The following is a 9,086-nucleotide window of genomic DNA, read 5'->3' on the forward strand; positions in this document are numbered from 1 at the left end:
GGCACTGCTAGGTTTAACAGTTGCTCTTGATGATCTTAAAGTCTTTTCCAACCCAAATGATTCATTTTATGATTCTATGAAACTCATTTAAATGAGGATCTCACGCCAACCCAGTGTGTTATTTGCTGTGCTAGCATGGTGCAGTCGAATAACAGATAATATAAGCACTAAACTCAACTCCCATGTGTATTTCCTGCCATGCCAGTATAAGATAACATTTCAAAAACTGTTTAAATCTTGGGGCGAATAATATGATGTGAGATTGAAAACAGAAAACAAGCTATCTACTCATCTTTTAGTAAGGTTGTGGAGCAGTGACTTGTTTGGTAGTTGTTTTCAGAGACAGGTATATCTATTTACTAAGCTCTTACAAAGTTCCCTACTGGAAGTCTCTGCCTCTTTGTTTACGGTAGTCACACAATAGCTGGTTTGGAACGCAGCACAACTGTGGGAATGTAAAACTCCAATGAAAAGATTAGAGAAATTAATAATTTTGGTACAGTCAAGTCGGTTACAATACGCACTTACAATGCACAATTAGCAGCCCCAGATGGTAATATACTACGTCAAAGGGAAACAGACTGTAGATGGAGCACGTGGAGACAGACAGTTCAGCTCTTGTTCTGTCTGCTTTTGAAGTTGCAGCTACTGAGTCCTTAAGTGTCCTTACTGGAAAGCTTCACAGATGCTAATGCTTATTGCTCAAGGACAAGGGAGTTTTTGCAGAGCTTTTTAAACGGGCCTGAATTTCTTTCACAGCATGCTTCAGCTGCAATTTCAGTTATGCTTTTCAACCTGACCTGGATGCTTGGAATCCAGTGTGACACACTGTTTTGCTTAGAATGTCCCAAACATTTTTGGCTTGGATTGGCTAGAGTGTTCTAAAAATTATATTCTGTGGTTTGGTTACTGTGACAATGGGAACTGCACCTGAGAAAAAGGCATGAGAAAAATTGTGCTTCATTCCCAGAACTGAGTTCCTGAAAATCAGCCAATCAGAGCAGACAAGAAGACACATTTCATCAGTCTGTGAACACTTTGCCTAGAGTTTTGGGGGTAACCAATATAAAAGCCCCTTATGGACCTTCAGAGACCCCTAAAATGAAGGGTGGTGATGCTTGTCTCTCTTTCTCTTGTCTCTTTTCTCCTACATAACAACACATATATTCCAATTGCGACATCCACAGCCTAAGAAAAGGTAAATATAAAATAAAATAAATTCCTGAAAAGGATCACTGGTGACGATTTCACCTTAACTCCAACCAAACACAATTTGTAAACATTTTAGGATCTTTTAAAGGGACCTAACAGCTGGGATGTTTGATCTTGAAGATCAGAATTACTGTTTTCCATGAGGATGAATCAAACTACAGTGGCACCAGATAGGTGAAAACTGGCAGAGATATAACTGCTGCAAATGATAGTGGCTCATCTTATTCATGTTTCTACTCAGTTGATGCAACTATTTAGATGTTCTCTTATAGAAAGTAGAAGGAAAAGAAGAAAAATCCAGGCAACAGCTTTGAGGAAAAGGGCGGCAAGATAATCAGTTTTTACAAGACAGCTTCTTGCGTAACTTAAAGTGCGGAGGGGCTACTTTCAGTTCAGCCTGTTGTCAAAATGCTTATCTGAACATCAGAGTCATGGAAAATATGCACATCCTCAGCAAGTCCTGTTCTTGGCTGTTATTAAACTGCCACCTTTACCCTTCAAATAACCTGTTGGCCAGCCACTGGTTGCTCAGCACTAGCTGGGTACATGCACAGAGGAGGAAATGTTTCATGGAAGAGCAGCAAAACTCAGCTCTTTGTTCTTCCTGCTTTGACACATCCTACTGCTTGATCAGCCCAAAATCTGGAAGCAATATGCATGTTGTTAGCAGCAGGATGAAGGTGAATGTTCCCAAATTTAAAGTTCATCAGAAATGTCTGACCAAATAGAATGAGAGCTAACTCTACCTTAACTATTTCTGACAATCAACACTTATCCCTCAAAAAAAGAGGTTTCTTTCCAATGCCTTTGCTTATTTACCTTTGCCTCAAATTAAAAGTTTAGAAAGTTAATAAAAGATTAATATTATTGCACCAATGGTAACAGCTTTTTATCTGTCTCAACATGTTAACATCTAGAGATCTTAACAGTTACTTTATGCTAGTTTATATGAAAAAATATTCTGCATTGTCCACTGTCCATTTGAAACTTAGACACTAAGTTTAACTAAAGCAAAATTATTTTTCTGAAAAAAATGCACAAATAAATACATATTTGTATCCATTTATGAGTTAAAGCCCCATTTAAGCCACAAGCATGCAATTCTAGGAAAGTGTCTGCACTTTAATCCCATTTTTCTTCATTGTCTGTTCCAAGACCTCAGCTACTAGTTATCATTTACAAATCTTTGTTACAAAGTGAAAGAACTTACACATTAGCCTAAATTGTGGTTTAAACCTACAAACATTCTTTCAGTAAAGGGAAAACCAAGCAAGGAAACCCACATGCAGAAACACACTCAAAAATCCTCCTGAAACCACATAGTAAACTTCTACATAGTTCTAGATATGCCTTCTTTATGAATCGTTCCAGTGATTCTTAGATCTTTTTTTCCTTTGGGATATATCTTTTCTTCATCGTGTATTTTCTTTACAATGAAAAGGCTACAAAGCAAGTAACTACCTTTCTCTTGTAGAGGAAGTGAAGTAACTATATGTTGCAGTAGCAGCATAGTACCTATGCAGTAGCATTTGTGGACGAATCAGATAAAGACTAGGCTAGAAAGCCCACACAAAGAGGTAGGAAAGAACTGTCCATCGTCTGAGATACTTGTAAGCAAAGTCCACGTGCGAAAGACACTTATAAGGATTAAGGCAAAACAGAGGCATTATTGTGTTGAATCCTCAACGTAAGAAGGATATGGAGCTGTTTTAACAGGTCCAGAGGAAGGCTACAAAGGCGATCAGAGGGCCGGAGCACCTTCCATACAAGGACAGGCTGAGAGAGTTGGGCTTGTTCTGCCTGGGGAAGAGAAGGCTCAGAGATCTTACAGTGATCTTCCAGTACCTGAAGGTGGCCTACAGGAAAGCTGGAGAGGGGCTATTCATAAAGGCTTGTGGTGATAGGATGAGAGGGAACAGGTATAAACCGGAGAGGGGCAGATTTAGACTGGACTTTAGGAAGAAATTCTTCACCATGAGAGTGATGAGACACTGGAACAGGTTGCCAAGGGAAGTTGTGGATGCCCCATCCCTGGAGGTGTTCAAGGCCAGGTTGGACGGGGCTTTGGGCAGCGTGATCTAGTGGAATGTTCTGCCCATGGCAGGGGGGTTGGAACTAGATGATCTTTAACATCCCTTCCAACCCTGACTATTCTATGATCCTATGATTCTGTGATTACATTATCAACTTTGCAATGGCGGTTCATTTCATATCTTTGTGACTTGTGTCCTAGAAGTAAGCTGAATGATGTATCATATAATCATCATGCTAGGAACCAAAATGGCTTTCATAGACCAGTGATACAAATCTGATGAATGAAGGTACACCTATGATCTCTTTGCCCGCTAGTCGCTTGGATGTGCTTAAGAACACTATAGAAAGGTATCATTATCATTGCCCTCCAGGAGCTTATTCTGTTTAGCTACAATGGCAGAAATCAAAGCTTTTCCTGCTTCTTTGAAGAAGCACAGAAAAACTATTTGTGAGCTCTGGGAGTGTGGAGGACTCCTATGTTGAGAGAAATGCAGGAACCTGCTTAGAAGGCAGAAGACGTTGAGGTACATTCATGGGACTCACACGTGCACTGTGATCCACACCAATCCAAGGGACTAGTCAGAGTCCAAGAAGAAAGTCTCAGAACAGCAGCTGGGGCACAGGGATTGCTGCCTGCTTATCCGCTGACTACTACTGATACTGCAGCAATTCCATGAAAAGGCTACAGCAAGGTATGCAAGAGACATCAAATGGATGTTTCACACAGCTCCAAAAAGGGGAGGAGAAGAAAAGAAGAGATAGGTCTTCCCCTCTCTTCCTTCTTCCCTCCCTACCACCTATTCCTGACAGGAGACACAGCTGCTTAAAGCCTTAGGAGAGAAGTAGTTTCTATGCTTATCATTACCAAAGAAAACCTGACTGGTTTTGCCCATCTGCCTATGTCTTTGCTAGGACTGGGCTCCCTGTTTTGTTCTGGTTTGCTCTGATTTTCAACAGATCATCAAGATTTCAGTGTTACCCTAATGAAGAAGGAAAAAGTGAATCATGTGGCACATAATCTCCACAGCTGAATTTTAGTTCTTCAAATTTTTCCAAAGTTCCTTTTCCTTCCCTTTGCACTGGTAGCCAAGTGCACACTGCCTAAAGTGCTCTGACTCTGATATTCAGCATACATCAAAACAGAGAAACAATAAAGCAGGCTTTTAACTCTGGAATTGAGTAAAAAAAGGACAAGGAACAGCATGGTGAGAAAAATTATCTGGTCAAAGTGTCCATAAAAGCACACCTTTCCATGGATAAAAAATGACCTCAATTGTGGATATGAACAGTGGTCTACCATTTGCTCTTTCCCCCTGTTGTGCATCCAGACTTCAAAATTTTGCTGCCAGGTGGTACTTTTAATTTAAAGCATATTTATAAGTAAAGAAATCTCCCTGCCAGGTTCATTAAAGTCCCGGGGTATTAGGAAAGCCTTACAGCAAGAATTAAATGACAATTATGCCTTTGTATCTGAGCTCTCAAACCAAAAATAAATCAGGCTAAACAGGCTCCTAAAATTACTCCTCCCTCCATAAGTTAAAATTGAGCTTTTAACTACTAGCTTAAAAAAAAAAAAAAAAAAAGCTTGATTAACTACTAGTTAAAAAAATCAGTTTTAAGGTAGTGAGAAAGTAAAGTGTTTTCTTTTAGCATTCATGTTAGAGGCAGGTTACTTAGCTTGCCTTCAGATAGTCCCTTTCATTGCACAAATCCTGTACAAGCTGCCATTGCCTTCCAATAATGAGGGGCAGAAGGAAGTTAACCCCCTACACACTTGATGTAAATGGCTTCATTTGTGTGTATATCACACAAATTGTTTATTGTTGTTAAAATATTCTGGTCACTCATCTGTTTTTTTAAGTTGATAATAATCCTTAATGTTTTAGACTCATTTAACAAGCAGAGTTTGTAGCTGAGAGATTGTAAGTCATCTTTAACTTCCAGTTGATCAAGCCAACATTTAGAACCCCCTAGTTTCTCACTCTCTCAGCCAGCAAAGCTCTGGTATCAGATATTTGCATATTTCATAGGGACTCTGCTGAAATTTCTCAAAGAAGGGTCAGTTAAAAAACACAGACTACATCCACTCACATGCTTTGCTCACATCACTGATTTCATGGGTCTAGTTTTTCATACAAGTGCACAAACATCTGTGTCAAGAAAACATAGGATAAGCACTTAAACAGTGAAGGAGCTGGGAAAGAGCAGATCTCCTGGCTTGTTCAGTGCAGTATATAGCAATTCAGGAATGTGCAGGCAGCGGTGTATGTTTATTCTGATTTCCTTTTCCAACTTGCAGGTCAGCAAGTTCTAGGAGCTTAGTGCTCTGACAATGTTATAAAACAAAATTGCTTCACCCAGCCTGAGGCAGTTCTTTGACAGAATGGGAATAATACAAGGACTTCAAAGGTGTGCACTCAGTAACTCCTCAAGGACCTGGCCTAAACCCATCATCAGATATGTCTGACTCATCTCATAACCTACTTATTTGATTTAGAAAAGGATTGATGTTGTCATTAAGCAATTTTACCCTTTCCATTCCCAGACTGTCCCTTTGTAATTGTAACTATCCAGTAGGTGTGTTTCCAATACGCATTTGATTTAGATCTGATATTTTCAGCAAAAGTGTGACATTAGCTAGCCAAACCAGTAATTCAGGTTTATGTTATTTAGACTATCTGAAAGTCAGACAGAATGCAATTCAGAATAAGTAAAATAGTGTGGAAAGCAATATTGTGTTTGACCTAATGTAGCGACACCAGATTAACCTCTTACAATTTTTCAGAGCTGTAAGTTTATCAAAGGTCAGAAATGAGCATTTTTGTTAGAGTTCTGGGAGCCTTAACTCAGATTCAGCATGACCAGTTTCACCCAACACAGTGATTTTGTCAAGGGCCATTCCATGCCTCCAGTTCAATCTTTAATATTGATAAGGAAATAAGAAGCAAGCAGAAAAACAAACCTGGTAATAGCATAAATATTATAGCAAGCATGTTGTATTTAATACAGAACTAGCACTTTACCAGAAGGTTCCAATTTTTGTCTTTCCATTCAGAATGTTATTGAAGTCAAACATATCCAAACATCTCTAGACTTTATGCTGTATTGCCAGGCAAACAAGGTGTCTTCAGGTGTGTTACATTTCAGGAGAACAGTAAACTTATAGTTTTGGACAGGGCTTTCTGCAAACCTGACGTGTTTGAAGATGTCCCTGCTCACTGCAGGAAAGGTGGACTAAATGGCTTACAAAGGTTCCCTCCAACAAAAACTGTTATATGATTCTATGATTTTCACACATTTAATATCTAAATGTATTAATGGGAGATACATTCCATGCAAGATAGTTATACAATTAACTGTCCTATAGGGCAAATCAGTGGCCTTAAAATAACACACAGAATATTGTTTAGTCTTCTTAATTTTAATATTTCTAATTCCTGGTTTGCAGGAACTACTAAGGAAGAACATTGGAAGATGCAAAACATTTAAGTTTTTTGTTAATATTTTTGGAAGAAACAAGAAGGTCTTGATTCTTACTTACTATTATTCTTATTGACAAGGAGTTATACCATGCATAGTAACAAATGTGGTAATAACAAATGTACTTGGGTGGTTCCTGTGTCCAATGGTGACTAAGGAAATATCTGAAGCAAAGATTAATTGTCTTGTGAATCCTTAATATACCAAAGTCAAAAAAATGCAGTCCACCAGACATAAAGCAGAGGACTTTCCCCTGCTTTAGGGGCAGGATTTTGTTGATAGCATTAAATCATAGAATAGAATCACAGAATTGTTTGAGTGGGAGAGACTTTAATCATCTAGTTCCAACACACCCTGCCATGGGCAGGGACACCTTCCACAAGGATAGGTTGCTCAAGGCCCCATTCAACCTAGGGGTGGGCATTCGCAACTTCCCTGGACAACATGTTCCAGTGCCTCGTTGCTCACACAGGAAAATCTTTCTTCCTAGTACCTAATCTAGATCTTCCTTATTTCAGCTTAAATCCATTACCCCTTGTCCTAACACTACATTTCCTCATAAAGAGCCCCTCCCTGTCTTTCCTGTAGTCCCCTTTGAAGTACTGGAAGGCTGCTATAAGGTCATTCCAGAGCCTTCTCTTCTCTAGGATGAACAACCCCAACTCCCTCAACCTGTCCTCATATGGCAGCTACTGCAGCCTTCTGATAATCTTTGTGGCTCTCCTCTGGACTCTCTTGAACAGATCTATGTCCCTCTGTGCTCAGGACTCCAGAAATGAATGCAGTACTCCAGGTGAGGTCTCATGAGCAGAGCAGAGAGGGAAAATCACCTCCCTTGACCTTAAAAGGTCACAGTCCTTTGATGCAGCCCAGGATACGATTAGCTTTCTGGGCTGGAAGCCTACATTGTCAGCTCATGTTGAGCTTCTAACCCACCATCATCCCTAAGTTTCAGGGCTACTCTCTATACATTCACCTTGCAGCCTGTATTTGTGCTTGGGATTGCCCTGACCCAGGAGCAGAACCTTGCACTTGGCCTTGCTGAACTCATGAGATTTGCACAGGCCCACCTCTCAAGCCTGTCAAGGTCCCTCTGGGTGGCATATATCTCAATATCCAGCTCTTAGCAAATTCCATAACCCTTGGATGTGGTAAGTGTACAAGAAGGGTATCCAGTAAAGTATGTTCTTCCACAACAAACCTGTGCACCAAAACTTGTGCACCAAACCTTGTGCACCTACCACTCTGTTTGGATTTAAAATAGTTCATATTGCCTGCAACTTCAGCAACTAGATCTGAACAAAATGACACTAGTTGCAGTGATAGCTAATCATAGTCTGAAGCACACCATCACTTAGATTTACACTATCATTTTCCTATGCATAGTCCTCTTGAAATCAGATTATCTATGCAAGTAAGCAGAAGAGCGCCTAAAAGACTGGCACTGCAATGTGCAGTGGGAAATGGCAATCCTGTCTTTTGTCATTTTAAGGATGTGGTACTTTTGTTATGATAGTTTCTGATAGCAAAAAAAACAGTGACAGATGTTAAACAATCCATATTGAGAGGCTAGCAATAACTGCCAAAATTGTTCATTTAAACAATAAATTGCTTATTTGTAAGCAAACAAGGCAAATTCACGGTTTAAGCAATTACTGTGGAATATAAACTAATGCGAACTCATAAAGTTGCCAGCCCTTTGTAAAATAGGGCTCTGTAACACTGTGAGCTGCAAGTATAAACTACGTAGGAATCTCAGCCCTGGAATACATTACATATGCATATTATTATCTGTTTAAAGTAAAAAGGGGAGCTTAGTGACAAGGATGGGTAAACAGTTATATGAGGCTTTTTTTTAAAAACAAAACCACTGAATGTCAAAATATAACCTAACTGCAGCGAGAATGGGAAGAGATTGGGGAAGTCGCATAAGCAGAAGACAGCCTGAGGACATAAAGAACAAGGCAGGTGAAACTGGATGACCTGATGGCTTATGAGCTCCAAATTACATATTATAGAATGTGTTCACAGTATTTTTAAACTCTAAAGGAGTGTAAATCTATATCTGCTGGCAAGATACCCATTAGACAGCAAGACCGGTAATAGTTCCATTGTGCACAGGGTTTGAAATGTGAGGTTTGAAATGTGACAGCCAGTTTATATTATGGTCTCCCATCTTCCTAGTTCTGGCAGAGACGTAAGGAAACTCATTTGCCTTGCATTATCTTTGCTGTGCTCCCATTTACTCACTTAAGGGGAAGAAGAGAGAATACAAATTCAAGGTAGAGGATATCATAACAAAACACTGGTTCTTCGATCTGGCTTTTGCAGAGATGTTTCTCTCACATTTTCTCACTCCT

Source organism: Cuculus canorus, chromosome 4 (genome assembly GCF_017976375.1).
Source record: "Cuculus canorus isolate bCucCan1 chromosome 4, bCucCan1.pri, whole genome shotgun sequence".
Taxonomy (NCBI): Eukaryota; Metazoa; Chordata; class Aves; order Cuculiformes; family Cuculidae; genus Cuculus; species Cuculus canorus.